This window comes from Cebus imitator, unplaced genomic scaffold, assembly GCF_001604975.1.
Source record: "Cebus imitator isolate Cc_AM_T3 unplaced genomic scaffold, Cebus_imitator-1.0 Scaffold186, whole genome shotgun sequence".
Taxonomy (NCBI): domain Eukaryota; kingdom Metazoa; phylum Chordata; class Mammalia; order Primates; family Cebidae; genus Cebus; species Cebus imitator.
Genome location: NW_016107501.1, coordinates 1,643,667 through 1,660,391, shown reverse-complemented (window position 1 = coordinate 1,660,391; position 16,725 = coordinate 1,643,667).

Sequence of the window (16,725 nt, the reverse complement as noted above, 5' to 3'; positions counted from 1 at the left end):
AGAAAAAAAAATCCTAAAATTTATATAGAATCCTAAAATTTAGATAGAAGACCCAGAATAGCCAAAGCTATTCTGAGCAAAAAGAAAAAAAGTGGAGGACTCACACTACTTGACTTAAAATTTTACTACAGAACTATAGTAACCCAAACAGCATGGCACTGACATAAAAACAGACACATAGACCAATGAAATAATAGAGAACCACAAAAGAAATCTGCACACCTATGGTGAACTCATTTTTGACAAATGTGCCAAGAACATACACTGGGGCAAGACAGTCCCTTCAGTAAGAGAAAACTGGATATCCATTTGCAGAAGAATGAAACTAGATCCCTATTTCTCACCATGTACAAAAAAATTAAAATAGATAAAAGACTTAAATCCAAGACCTCTAACTATGAAACTACTACAAGAACACATAAGGGAAAATCTCTAGGACATTGGTCTGGGAAAATATTTCTCAATGAATAACCCATAAGCACAGACAACCAAAGCAAAAATGGAAAAACAGGATCACATCAAGTTTAAAAGCTTCTGCATAGCAAAGGAAACAATCAACAATTTGAAGAGACAACCTACAGAATGGGAGAAAATGTTTGCAATTTATCCATCTGACCAGGGCTTAATAGCCAGCATATTTAAGGAGTTTAAACAACTCTACAGGAAAAATCTAATAATCCAGTCAAAAATGGGCAAAAGATTTGAATTGATATTTCTCAAAAGAAAACATACAAATGGCAAAGAGACATATTAAAAAGTGCTCAACATCACTGATCATCAGAGAAATGCAAATCAAAACTACAATATCATCTCACCCAAGTTAAAATGGCTTATATCCAAAACACAGGCAATAATAAATGCTGGCAAGGAGGTCTCCACCCTGGTACACTGTTGGTGAGAATGTAAATTAGTACAACCATTATGGAGAACAGTGTGGAAGTTTCCTAAAAAAATCAAATATTGATCTACGATGATTCAGCAGTCCCACTGATGGGTGTGTACCCGAAAGAAAGAAAATCAGTATATTGACAAAATAGCTGCACTCATATGTTTGTTGCTGTACTGTTTACAATAGCTAAGATTTGGAAGCAACCTGAGTGTCCATCAACAGTTGAATGGATAAAGTAAGTGTGGTACATAAACACAGTGAAATATTATTCAGCCATAAAAAGAATGAGATCCAGTCATTTGTAACAACACGGATGGAACTGGAGATGATTACATTTAGTGAAATAAGTGAGACACAGGACAAGCATCTCATGTTCTCACTTATTTGTGGGATTGAAATATAAAAACAATTGAACTCATGGACATAGAGAATAGGATAGCTACCAGAGCCTGGGAAGGGTAGTAGTGGTGGTGGGGGGTGGGGGGTGGGGACAATTAATGGGTACGAAAAGTAGCTAGAAAGAATGAATATGACCTAGTATTTAATAGCATAATATAGTTAATAGTAGCTTAATTGTACATTTCAAAAAAAGCTTAAAGGGTATAATTGGATTGTTTGTAACTCAAAGGATAAATGCTTGAGGGGATAGATACCCAATTCTCCATGGTGTGCTTATTTTACTTTGCATGCCTATATTAAAACATCTCGTATACCCCATAAATGTATACACCTACCATAAAAATTAAAAATAAAGAAAAGAAAAAAAAATGAGCTGGCTGTATATGTGTGGATTTATTTCTGGGTTCTCTATTATGTTCCATTGGTCTCTGTGTCTTTTATGCCAGTACTATGCTGATGTGATTACTATAGCTTTGCAGTATACTGTGAAGTCAAGCAGTGTGATATCTACAGCTCTGTTCCTTTTGCTTATGATTGTTTTGGCTATTTGGAGTCTCTGTGGTTTCATATACATCCTGGCATTATTCTATTTTTGTAAAGACTTACATTGGTGTTTTAATAGAGATTGCATTGAATCTGTGAATTGCTTTAGGTAGAATTGTCATTTTAACTATATTATTTCTTACAATCTATTAGCATGTAATATTTTTCCATTTTTTCTGTGTCCTCTTCAATTTCTTTCATCAGAGTTTCATAGTTTTCCTTGCATGGGTCTTTTAGTTCTTCAGATGAATTTATTGCTAGGTATTTTATATTCTTTGTAGGTGTTGTAAATGGGGTGGCTTACTTGATTTCTTTTTCGGATTGTTTGCTCTTGGTATATATAAACCCTGATTTTTGTCTGTTGATTTTCTATCCTGCAACTTTATCAAACTTGTTTACCAGTTCTAACAGTTTTTTTGGCAGGGTCTTTATGTTTTTCTAAGTGTAAGATTACGTCATCTGTAAACAAGGCTAATTTGATGACTTCTTTGCCAATGTAGATGCTTTTTATTTATTTCTCTTCCCTAATTGCTCTGGCCCTATTTAATTTTTATTAATTAAAATTTAAATAGCTTCATATATCCAGTGGCTACCATACTGGATAGTACAGATCTAGAACAATCAAACTTCTTCAGATGGTTGGGATTACTCTGTACTGTCCCTCATAAGGTTCTGTCTTCAAATGATCACTAATAACTTCTGAATTCTGTTTTGGATTTCAGCAAATCATTCTAAAACCAAACAAAGCTCTGATTTAATTAAACCAAAGTGTCAGTTGCATAGCTGTGTGTGTGTGTGTGTGTGTGTGTGTGTGTGTGTATTTATTCAAAGTTTTCAATTTGGTCGCATTTATATTTTCTGTAATTGGTGCTACAAAAAGATCGGCGTGGACCTATTCATTGCTGAACAACTTAAGATAACACATATAAAAACCTGAGAAATACAGAGCAATACATAATTATGTATCTGTTTGTGAGAGCTAAGAGACAGAAGGATAAACATTGAGAATACTTCTTTCACTAACTCTAGCCACTGTTACAGCGGCTTCCTAAAGAAGATAACAAGATACTTACTTTACACTCTGCAAAACTAGCCATTTCTTCTCTGAAGAGGGCTCAGCTTTTATATAAAAAAAATTGCATGGCTATTTAAAATACAAAATATTATCAAAAATATTCAGCAATCATCAGGTGGTTAATCAGCAAATTATTAACTTCTGGATATAGCATTTCAAATGTTTTATTGGTTAAATGATTATAATAATATTATCTTTCTAATTTAACTTCAAGTACTATTATGAGGGTAAACATATCTGTAAATATTTTCGATGATAATTGTGTAATATTAAGCACAGTGTACTGTTTTAGGGATTACAACTTAGGAAGAAAATAATTTAACAAACTATGAAGCAAAAATGTTTGGCTACTGGGTAAATTTTCAGAATTCTTCAGGAAAAGAAATCTAACTCAAAATAAAAAAGTTACCCGGCACAAGAAAGTATAAACCACTCTGAATGATTGAACAGACAAACACCACTTCCCTAAAATGATAAAAAAAACCCCACCAACCCAGGTATTAATGAAGTTCTGGCAGCTTGTCTGTGCAGGCTACTCAATGAGGCAGATAACCTTCAGAAAGAAGATACAAGCTGTCAGGTTCATCCAGCTATAATTGGAGTATATATTGACTTTGGTCAGTTTAGGAAAGAGAATATCAACTTACAAAGTGCTAGCTATGATGGAGATGTGATAACTGGAGATCATTGTTAAGATGTCTGCCACTTTCAAAAAGATTTGTCTTTAGAAGTTAATAGGAATTTTAAATTGCTACAGCAATTGCATGTCAACATGAGCTATTTCTTGGCTGTTAACCATAAATTTATAATATATTAATATGTTTGAACATACTCTTTCTGTCAGTAAATTCAATTAAAATTGAATAATTATAAACATATAAGTCCCTAGAGCCTAAAATCACTAATTTTCAAGGAAAAAAATTAGATAAGAAATTATTCACATTCAATCACATTTTGCCATCAAATTTATGTTTCAGATGAAATATTTTCAACAAATAAAGACTTAAAATCGGGTACTGTAATAGAATCATTAATAGATCCTTACTTCCAGATAAAATGATTAATGTTTCCATTATGTATATTATGCAGTGTTTGAGTTAAATATGTCAATATGTTATTGTATTCAGTAAATAGTTCAATTGATCATTCCTCTCTTAAATTAAAGCAAATCATTTTCCAAAGGAATATGTATTTCATAGTTCCATAAATAATATATTAGAAAGCATGAAATAGATAATGCCTTGGTTGGATAGACCCCAAAACTGAAAGTGAAATTACAGTTATTTGGGAAAACTATCCTATTGGTTTACATAGTTTCGTTTCAAGCTTACAAGTGAACAGAAAGAAAAAATAAAAACCAATCAAATTATTTTCACCGAGGCAGCAAAGCATTGCATTGTAACTTGAAATTCAATGCTTAAAATTTGACCAGGCTTACTTAGCTGAAATAGTATTCTTAGATCATAAACTTTTGCTAATTTAGTAGCAAAAAAACTGGGTTCAAAGATTTTATTCTTCATTCTCCTTTAAATCATATATTTATATGATTTTAAAATATTTTTTAAAAGAGTAACTCAGAAAAAGGATAAGGAAACTGAATTGTCCTGGTCACGTAAGCAAAACAACTACTTTGCAACTAGCATTTAGAACTACCCTTTACCCCTCAATCCGTTTCCTAGTTCAGGAAAATTCATTTTATATACCAGAATAAATGAAAAAATTGATTTCTGCCCTACTGCATTGGATTAGTGTCCTCACTAGGAGTTCATGAAACAGCTTCAATTAAAAAATGCAATTACAATAAAGGATTTTAAATCATATTAATATAATTACCTTAGCCTCACTTAGAAAATACAGAGAATGTTTAATTTTTAGAAAATGTTAAGCACTTCAGCTTAGTAAATCCTATCATGTTTTCCAGTAATGCTAAAAGGCGCACAATGGTTTTTCACTTTAGGTGCCCTGTGACTAGGGACTTGGCACTTGATGGCTGTAGGGGAATCACTAATGAGCTACAAAGCCTTTACACCTCTAGGTCAGGAGTTTGGATTTGACCTAGGTTGGCAGTGACAGAAAGTCGTTACCATCTCATGATAGTTCAATGGTTTATGTGAAGGAAATTCATTGTTTCAGGCCACTTTCTAATGAACAAGCATCCACCTCACAAAAAGTCACCACTGCTTTTGACAGTAATTGGCAACAATGTTGAGAATGAAAAAATTTAAGATTTGTGTTCCTTCCATGCTATGACTACCATATTCAAGTAGGGAATTTTAAATGGGAAAATACACAGTACATTGCAGATATGTCTATGAAAAGTAAGGGTAGGGAAGAAAAAGGGAAGGAGAATAATGAAGAGAAAAGAGAGAGTCATCCAGAATAGAGTAAATCAAAATGCAGTTAAGACATGTCATCAAAAAATTTTACTTACTGTTTACATAGCAAAGATATTTAATTCAGAAAAGGCATGCACCTATTAATTTGTTTCTCTTTAGTAAAATTTTAATAATTTTACCTGAGGTCTTTAGATTAAGGGATCAAGAAGATGACAAATGCCTTGAAATGGTGCTTCCTCAGTAGAGAGTTTTCACTACTCGTCATTATTGTCTTCTTTAGAAAGCCATAGTGGCTAGAGTTAGTGAAAGAAGTCTTCCCAGTCTTTTTCCTTCTAAGTCTTTTAGTTTTTTACTAACACAGGCACGTAATAACATATTGCTCTTCAGGGTTGTTTTTGCATGTGTTTAAGTTGTTTGGCAAGAAATGGGCACATGTTTATTCTTCTTATAGCACTCATTATAGGAAATACAAATCTGAGCAAACAGAAAACTTTGAATATGCACGTAGACACATGTACACACACATACACAAACACACATGTATACCATTGACATTTTCATTTAATTGTATCTGAGCTTCGTTTGGTTTTAGAATGATTTAATAAAATCTAAAATGTTACTAATGATCATTTGAAGACAGAAGCATAAGAAGGATGTTGCAGAGTGTTTCCAACCATCTGAAGTTTGATCAGTCTAGATCTGTGCTATATAGTATGGTAGCCACTAGACAAATGAGACTATTTAAATGAAATTAATGAACACTTGATAAAATTAGAAATTAAGTTCCTAAGTTGCACTAGCCACATTTCAATTGTTTGGTAGCCACCTATGGATAGTATCTATGTTATTTGAATCTTTTCACTATCTCAGAAGGTTCTGTTGAACAATAGGGCCCAGACCACATTTTCATCTCTACACTTAATGTTTTTATATTAAAATATAATATTTTATATAATAATAAAAATCAAAAGAAATAATTGGAAAGTAATAGTGAAACCTAAGGAAAAAGAAAATAATGAAAAAATGCATTAGAGTTGAAAGTTTATGTTATGCATAAGCCATAAAAATATTCCACTAATTATTATATTGAATGTATGCATCTTACATTTTTTCAGTTTAAGATACTTGAAGATTTTGATTTTCAAGAGATACAAGAACTTGATGGCTTCTTTTTCCTTTGCAAGGAAGATGATAATAATTTGGCATAGGCCGGGCCTGGTGGCTCACTCCTGTAATCCCAGCACTTCAAAAGGCTGAGATGGGAGGATCGCTTGAGGCCAGGTGTTCAAGACCAACCTGGGCAACATGGTGAGCCCCTGTCTCTAAAAAAAGGTAAAAAATTATCTGGGCATGGTGTCATGCACCTGTAGTCCCAGCTACTCAGAAGGCTGAAGTGGGAGGATTATTTGAGCCCAGGAGGTGGAGGTTGCAGTGAGTGGTGATAGCAACATTGTACCCCAGTCTAGGTGACAGAATGAGACCCTGTCTCAAAATAATGAAAATAATAAAAATAATTTGGTGTTATTTTCTGTATTCTGAATTTAGTTTATTGGAAGAAATATATCAATTAAAGGGTGCTAGAATCCCTCAGCCTTATTTTTTCTTTTTATGTGAATGATGTATTTGCCTGCACAAACACAAAACCATAACCCTGTTTAGAAGATGAGGCCATACAAATACATCTCTAATCCCAGAGGTGAAGTGCACCTGCATATGAGATATTAGAACTTAGAGAGGATACTCCTATTTGGGAACATTTCTGTCTAAAACATTATTCTCTACATTATTTTATTAATGATGAACTAACTAAAGAAAAATTTTGGAATTTTGGTGGATGGAAAAGGGGCAACTGTTGACAAGTTTAATTTCATTTTAAGCCATTATCATAGGGTATATGTGTATAATATCTTAGAATCTGCCAATTTTTCAGCTTATTCATAATAGTCAAAGGAAAGATGTTATCTCTATGCTTATAGTGAAAAGCTTTGAAAGTCAGAAAGCAAATCTTTTATTAAATTCTTGCCCAGGGTTCATCTGTCAGGTCTAGAAATGACTAGTTATTGTTACCATGTACACCAAGATCATCTATGAGTGATATGGAAAAATGAAACATTTTTTAAAAATTCAAAAAGCAGTGGGCCTCTGTTCTTGACTATCAATTTTGTAATAAAATAATTGTTTGTTTTATTTACCTGGACAGCTCTTCCAGTGCAAGTTAGATCTATTTAAAGCAGAAATATTGTAGAAAAAGGTGGCATTAGAAAAGCAGGTAAGATTTTGTGAAGAGTTAAATAATAATGTTGCTGTAATGTTAATCATATTTATAGGAACACAACCAAGGAAATTCTTCAATATATTGGTCAAAGATAAATTAATAAAATTTCCCATTCAAACATGCAGTCAGATTGCTCAAGTATACTGAGCATTGGAACTATTTATAACGTGGATCTTTTGGAGTCTTAAATTAGTCTAATAATGGCTTTAAAAAGTGGACTGGGCATGGCGGCTCACGCCTGTAATCCCAATACTTTGGGATGCTGAGATGGGTGTATCACTTGAGGTCAGGAGTTCGAGACCAGCCTGATCAGGATGGAGAAACCCCATCTCTACTAAAAATACAAAATTAGCTGGCCATGGTGGCACATGCCTGTAATCCCAGCTACTCAGGAGGCTTGAACCTGGGAGGTGAAGGTTGCAGTGAGCCAAGATTGTGCCATTGCACTCCAACCCGGGCAATGAGAGTGAAACTGTCTTAGAAAAAAAAAGCGATTGGAGTGCAGCAGCTTCGGTGTCCTGTTATAATCTTAGTGAAATTATTTCTGGATGTTTAGAAACAATTTTTACTTATACTTTTTCTAGAGGATTTAACACCCTGATACCCATATCACAGGAGATAACACAGTAATTTATTTATAGTAAATTCAAGTTTCCCTCAAACATATGGTACAGTAACCTAAGAGAAGATTATTTTCTCATCCTAAGTGTCTGATATTTTAGATATTGAATATATCGGAGACTGGGTTTTAAAACAATTTTTTAATTTTTAATTTTTGTAGGTACATAGTAGTGTATACTTATGGGATGCATGAGATGTTTTGATGCAGGCATTCAATGTTGAAATAAACACATCATGGAGCATGGGATATCATCCCTCAAGCATTTATCCTTTGTGTTACAAACAATCCAATTACACTCCTTTAGTTATTTTGAAATGTACAATTATTATTAATTATAGTCATCGTGTTGTGCTATTAAATAATAGATGTTATTCATTATTTCTATTTTATTTTTGTACCCAGAGTATATTTTTATATGAATAAAAGATAACGATATTCCATACCATCTTGGAAATGGAATCCCTTGATCCCAGGTGCCTGTGGAAATGTTCATACTTTTCATGGGTAAGGATAAGTGAGGAAAGACTAAGAGCAGAAGGGCCCTATAGGGAAAACTTAAAGAAGCCAAGGAGAGTAGAGAATGGATGGAATCAGGTGATGCAGCTTTTTCTGTCTTCCTCACTGCTCTCCCTTCTGCAAAGGTAAATGTCTTCTTGCCTCAGCTTTATTTTTCAAATTGTAATCAAGACTGAAACAAGTCAGACCATGAGACTCATTTGTTTTTTTTCCAAGTGAAACCAAACAGATCTAATTTCATTCTGAGACAAGGCAGGTGGGCTTGATAGACAGTATGGGGGTGGGCAAAGATGAGAAATGGTAACTGTGGGAAGATGTCAGCTGTAATTTATCTAGACTTAGTAAGACTTTTCCTTTTTGCTTGACATACTTCTCAACAAATGGAGAGACAAATGGAGAGACACTACAGTTAAGTAATTGGTCAGATTATTAGTGTGTTGTGCTTAAAAAGGACTTCTAAGATGCATTAGCTTGGGTTGACATCGCAGATGCTCATCTTCAAGGGGTCAGTGCAAGAACGAATCTATTTAACATCTTCATCAATGGCCAAGATAATAGAAGAGTTACAGCAGTCTGTTAATTAACATTATGAAACGCATTACACTGCAAGGGTAGCTTGCACATTGTAGGGCAGTGTATGAATTTTAAATTGCCTTTACCATGATAAAACACTTGTCCTTTGCATTCAAAATTTTAAAGGCTATTTGTGTTCTTCCCTGCAGGCATGGCTAAGAAAACAATTAAGTGAACTCTTGCTACTGTGAATCTCTGTGTTCTATTTGCTAAAGCACAGGGCACTAAGACTGGAACAGCTTTACTTTAAATAGAACCACCCATTTTTTACAACCGCACCCCCAAATGATTTCCTCATTATTCTATATGTAACTCTTTACCAGAATTTCAAGGCAATGGTGTAAGGCAGGGTCAGATAAATAACTCGAAGAGCCCACTGCAAAAAAAAAAAAAAAAAAAAAAAAAAAGGGCTCTTTGTTCATAAGGTAGAAACAACCAGTAAAGCTACTAAGATATGAAGCTTTTTTCATTTATTCATTGTTGCTCTATTGACTTGTTATGGTGTTTTTTATTTACTATTTAATATCAGTCTAAGAAAATATTAAAAATTTAAATTATTAGCATAAATTAATAATTATCTTTATATTATGTATTGCCAGTTTTAAATGCAAATAGGGGAACATTATACTCATATATGAAATCACCACAGTTATGCAATTCATATTAGGTAGCTCATAGTAAATTGGCATCAGTTGAGTGGGGCACTGCTGAAAAGATACCCAAAACTGTGGAAGCAGCTTCGGAGCTGGGTAACAGGCGAAGTTGGAACAGTCTGGAGGGCTCAGAAGAAGACAGAAAAATGTTGGAAACTTTGGAACTCCCTAGAGACTTGCTGAATAGCTTTGTCCAAAATGCTGATACCAATATGGACAATAAAGTCCAGGCTGAGGTAGTCTCAGATGGCAATAAGAAACTTGTTGGATACTGGAGCAAAGGTGACTCTAGTTATGTTTTAGTAAAGAGATTAGCTGCATTTTGGCCCTGCTCTCAAGATCTGTGAAACTTTCAACTTGAGAGAGATGATTTAGGGGATCTGGCAGAAGAAACTTATAAGCAGCAAATCATTCAAGACATGACTTGGTTGCTTTTAATGGCATTCAGTTTTAAAAATGAAACAGCTATAAAAGTTTGGAAAATTTGCAGCCTGACAATATAGAAAAGAAAAATCCCATTTTCAGAGGAGAAATTCAAGCTGGCTGCAGAAATTTGCATTAGTAATGAGGTGCTGAATGTTAATCACAGAGACAATGGAGAAAATGTCTCCAGGGCATGTCTGTGCAGCAGCCCCTCCCATTACAGGCCTGGAGGTTTAGGAGGAAAAAATGGTTTCATGGGCCAGGCCCAGGGTTCCTCTGCCTTGTGCAGTCTAGGAACTTGGTGTCCTGTGTCCCAGCCACTCCAGCCATGACTAAAAGGGGCCATTGTACAGCTTGGGCTATGGCTTAAGAGGGTAGAAGCCCCAAACCTTGGCAGATTCCACATGGTATTGAGCCTGCAGGTGCACAGAAGTCAAGATTGAGGTTTGGAAACGTCCACCTAGATTTCAGAGGATGTATGGAAATGCCAGGATGCCTTGACAAAAGTTTGCTGTAGGAGTGTGCCCTCATGGAGAACCTCTGCTATGGCAGTGAAGAAAGGAAATGTGTGGTCAGAGCCCCAAACAGAGTCTCAACTGGGGCACTGCCTAGTGGGGCTGTGAAGATGGCTACCATCTTCTAGACTCCAGAATGGTAGATCCACCAAAACTTGGAAAAGCTGCAGACGCAATGCCAGCCCATTAAAGCAGCCAAGAGGGGTACTCTACCCTGCAAAGCCACAGGGACAGAGCAGTCCAAGGGGATGGGAGCCCATTTCTTGCATCAGCATGACCTGGATGTAGGACATGGAGTCAAAGGAGACTATTTTGGAGATTTAAGATTTGACTGCCTTGCTGGATTTTGGACTTGCATGGGAACTGTAGCCACTTTGTTTTGGCCAATTTCTCTCATTTGGACTGGCTGTATTTACCCGATGTATCTAGGATATAACTAATTTGCTTTTGATTTTACAGGCTCATAGGCAGAAGGGACTTGCCTTGTCTCAGATGGTACTTTGGACTGTGGACTTTTGAGTTAATGCTGAAATAAGTTAAGATTTTGGGGAACTGTTGGGAAGGCATGTTTTGTTTTGAAATGTGAGGATATGAGATTTGGGAGGGGCCAGGGTGGAAGGATATGGTTTGGCTGTGTCCCCACTTAAATCTCATCTTGAATTCTACATGTTGCAGGAGGGACCCAGTGGGAGGTAATAGAATCATGGGAGCAGGTCTTTCCCATGCTGTTCTCATGACAGTGAATAAGTCTCATGAAATCTTATGGTTTTAAAAATGAGAATTTCCCTGCACAAGCTTTCTTCTCATCTGCCACCAGGTGAGATGTGTCTTTTACCTTCCATCATAATTGTGAAGCCTCCCCAGCCACAGGGAACTGTAAGTCCATTAAACCTCTTTCTTTTGTAAATTGCCCAGCCTTGGGTATATCTTTATCAGCAGCCTCCCCAGCCACAGGGAACTGTAGGTCCATTAAACCTCTTTCTTTTTTAAATTGCCCAGACTTGGGTATGTCTTTATCAGCAGCATGAAAACTGACTAATACACTCATACATGCATGTATATTTCATTCTTCCCAGAAGAGTAGAAACGCTGCACAAAACTAACTCTGATTTTTATTTCACTTCTTGATATGCCCACATTCTACCAGAACTTCAATCTTTGGCTTACTGATCAGTAAAAAAGAACTGAAAGGAAAAGTATCTATGGGTTATTCTATCATTTTCTGTATAAGAGGTTGGTTAATATGAGGAAGTAATTGACTTGTTATAGTATTTTGTAAATAGGATAGATAGGGCTCCTTGATCATTTGCCTTTTTTAAGAATACCATTCCCTTTACTCTGCATTTGAATCAAATTCTTTTGTGAATGGAGAGCATGGCTTGTTGAGGTTGTCAGTGCCTCCACTTACTGTTATGCTTCCACTTCATGCTCACTTTGAATCTTGATCAGCTCTTATATATTGTGAGTCCATCAAATTTCTTTGCTTGTGGGACATATGAACTCTATCTGTGAATGGATGGCAAGGATTGGTAGACACCTGTATTGCATGTATCTCCTCTGTCACACTCATGCTTGATGGTCCCAGTGGATTTCACTTATAATACACCAATTCAGAGATACAATTACTAAGAATTTTAAGAGGGTGACAGCACTAAAAAAACAGAGGTCTTCTTCCGAGCATGAGGTTTAATACTACTGCACAGGCTGCACCCCCAGAAAGCTGGCCTTGGTATAGGATCTTCATAACTTTTCTCTGCCTGCTGTGCTCCATAATTGTAGTCCTCTCTGTTGGATCTTGTCCCACAAAAGACAGCTGTTTTAATCTTCCTGTAAGAGTATAAATTTGTTTTACCCCTATTGCCAGGAAAAAATAACTTCCTTGACTAGTCTGGAAAAGAGATTGCTAATATAAAGGACTACTTTAACAGCTCCAATATTTAAATATGCAGCTACATGGCAGAATTCTCAGGTTAAGGCAGAAAATACATGTATATATATGTGGATATATACATCTACATGTATGTATGTATTTTTATATATATCTCAACATGTATTTTGATACATATATCAACATACATACACACACACACACACACACACACACACACACACACACATATCAACATGTATTTTCTGCCTTAACCTGAGAATAATATATCAGAGGAGAAAGTCAAGCTGGCTGCAGAAATTTGCATAAGTAACAAGGAGCTGAATGTTAATCACCAAGACAATAGTGAAAATGTCTCCAGGGAATGTCAGAGACCTTTGCAGCAGCTTCTCCCACTACAGGCCTGAGGTTTAGGAGGAAAAAATGGTTTCATGGGCCAGGCCCATATATATATGCTATGTAACTATATATATATAATAGCGTATATATTTATATATCTAGTTGACACTTGAACAATGCAGGACTTAGCGGCACTGATGCCCACGCAGTCAAAAATCCATATATAACTTTTGACTTCCCATGTATCCGTAAATAACTTTACTAAGTTATCCTTGTGTAACATTACTAATAGTCTGCTCATTACTGGAAGTTTTACCAATAACATGAGCAGCAGATTAACATATATTTTGTATGTTATATACTATATTCAATAAAGTATATTGTATATACAATAAAGTAAGCTAGAGAAGAAAAAATGTTAAGAAAATTGTAAGGAAGAGAAAACATATTTACTTTCTGTTAACTAGAAGTGGATCATCATAAAAGTCTTCATCTTTATCCTCTTCACATTGAGTAGGGTGAGGAGGAGGAGGAAAAGGAGGGGTTAGTCTTGCTCTCTCAGATCTGCATATAAATGGACCCTCACAGCCCAAATCTATGTTATTCAAAGGTCAACTGTATCTATCTGTAACTATCTAATCTATCATTGCTCTATCAGTCTATCTACAGACAGACAGACAGACAGACAGACACACACACACACACACACACACACACACACACACACACACAAATGCACAGCTGTTTGTACCTCAGGTGCAGAGGGTGACATTCAATCCCTGCTCCTCTCTACTGTTATTTCTCTGGCTTTGGTTTCAGAGAAAATGACAACGTTTCTCAAACTTATGAATTTATTTTTACCTTGGGGAAATTTTTCTTAGATTTTTCATCTGTTAAAATGGGATAATACCTATATTGTAGATGTAATTTAAGGATTTAATGATGTAATAAAAGTGCCTGATGGACAGTAGTCCTATCACTAGTACTCTACTCCATTCTTTCTGAGAAGACAGTAATGTAGTAGATAAATCCCTATATCCTTATTTGCACTAAACTCTGCACTCAAAGCATTCAGTCTTTTCATTTTAGCACACAATCTTTATCTAAGTTTAGAAAGTTTAGTTATTATTTCCATGATCATATTTTTTTTTTTTGAGACAGAGTCTCGCTGTGTCACCCAGGCTGGAGTGCAGTGGCTCCACCATAGCTCACTGCAGCCTCAACATCCTGTGCTCAAGCAGTCCTCCTGCCTCAGTTTCTTGAATTGCTGGGACTACAGGTACACACCACTAGGCCTGACTCAATCACTTATTTAATTGTATTTCCTTTACTTGTCAGCCATCTTAAAAGTTTCCATCTTAGGTGTGCTGGGTGAATTTTGTGTAGAAAGGTGGATGCCTACTTGTTTCACAGTAAAATGCTGACATAAAAAGCAGCCATTTATCTTTTTCTTCCGTCAAATTTTATGTATCAGCTGTACAAATTTAAATATCAGACAGAAAAATGTACATTGGTGTGGCTCACATTTATAACTTCTTAGTTAAGCTTTTACCTTTACATTGCTCTTACTCAGCTCAATGTTAAAAATATAGTATTTCTCTTTACTGGAGTAAATTGAAAATATAGAAACAATAGAATGAAGAAAGAATTGTACACATTGAAGACAGTCAATGTAAATAGTTTTTACCCCCCTTTTCTGGTCTTTTCTCAATGTACAACTTTAAAAAATACTGGCAGATTTCCATTATATATAACATTTTACATCTTGCTTTTTATGTAATATTATATTGCAAACATTTTTTTTCAGGTTACATTCTGCCTGGACATTTTTATGGCTGCAGGGTATATTACCACATGGATTTATTTAACAATTTCTCTATTTTCTGACACAATTTCATTTATAGTGAATACTGTGATGAACATCTTTTTGAATAAAACTTATCTTATTTTTCAAGGTTATGTCCTTAGGATAGATTTCCCAAAGAACATTACTGCGTTAAAGCATCTCAGAAATTTTAAGTCTCTGGACTGTTTTTGACAAATTGCTTTCAAAGGAGTCATACTAATTTTTACTTCTGCTAGGGATTTACCACAATGCCTGTACTTTGTTAAATATAGATTATTGTCATTAGTGATGATGGGCATTTTTATCTGTGTTTGTTTTCTCATTCTAATGCCTCCGTCATGAAGAATGCTATTTCCTTCATGTCCTTTGGTAGACCACTCATTCTTATAGGCATGATCTCCTGGCAAAAGTGTGGTGGAAGAAAACACTGAAACATTTCTACAAACTTGTATCATTTCTAATGTCTCCACTTCCCTAGCCACCCTCCCTTAATAAAAATTGGGCAGAAAAAAGCTGACATCTCCTTTTTTCAAATTTTATTTTTATTGCAAAATAGGTTGCTTTTGTTGTACAAGCTAAACATTGCAAATAAAGCTAAAGCGTCCTGTGACCAAGACCACAATGTTGCACAAACTCATAGGCTATTTGTGACCAGCCTGGGCAACTTGGCAAAACTACATCTCTACAAAATATACAAAAATTAGCCAGGCATGGTGGTACACATCTGTAGTCCCAGCTACTTAGGAGGCTGAGGTAGGAGGATCACCCGAACCTGAGAGGTCAAGGCTACAGTGAGCCCTGATCCTGCCACTGTACTCCTGCCCAGGTGACAGAGTGAAACCATGTACCCCTCCCCCCAAACTCTACAGACCATCTTAAACAGTTAGCTATGCAGTGTTGATCTAGAGACCCTGTGCTGGACTATCTGCCTGTCATTCCCAATCCTTTTCCTTTCATGGGAGGGGAACATTCCTATCGGTTTTATGTAAATCCCCCCCAGATATTTTCCTTTTTTAAAAATTTTAAAGTATTTAGTTTTCTTACTCTTACCATAGTAGAATGACAGACCTGACTTATCCCTGCCCCCTCCTTAGCTTGTTTCCTCATAGAATGCTGATGCCTTTTCCCTGCATTAAATTCCAGTTAGTCTTATTGTATAGTCCTCTTTCTGTAGTCCAGGCCAGTTGTTTTCTGCATTTACATGTTGTGAATATGGTTTTGCATCTCTCTAGCAGTCTGATCCCAGAGCCCCTTTCAGGTGTCTTTATTTTTAGAGGTTCAGGATGTTTTGCTGTTTTAAGAAATGCTGGGGAGAAAAATGTTAGAAAAACATTATATTAGCATGCCAAAATATTTTTCTCTCCCTAAAGCTAAAACACATACAGTTTCACCCTAAGGAACCAATTCTTTAGAAAACAGAGCTAAAAGGGAAATGAAATGAAAGGCAGCCTACATTAAATTTCATTTAGGCCTATTGTTTAATTTATGTTCTGGGCTGTTAGATTCCTTTTAGGCCCTAGGCATGCAACATACCGTTTCAGTGTGTTTGGTCATTCCTTTATATTTTATCCTATCTTTGGGCCTTATGGATATTTCTGTTCTGGAGGCTTCTGAAATCAGTCAGCTCTCTTTTTGGGATTGTTGATAGGTAGAGTGGGATACTTTTTAGTGGGCATGTTGGTTTATATTTTTTCCCCATTGAACCTATTAGCTTTCTCTTTCGTGAGTTTAATAATGTGATATATTGCTTCTGCTGACCAATTTTTGAAGTTTTGGCTTTTTATTTGTGCTCAGATTATTTTGCCATATTTTCTGAGTAATTTTGTTTATTTT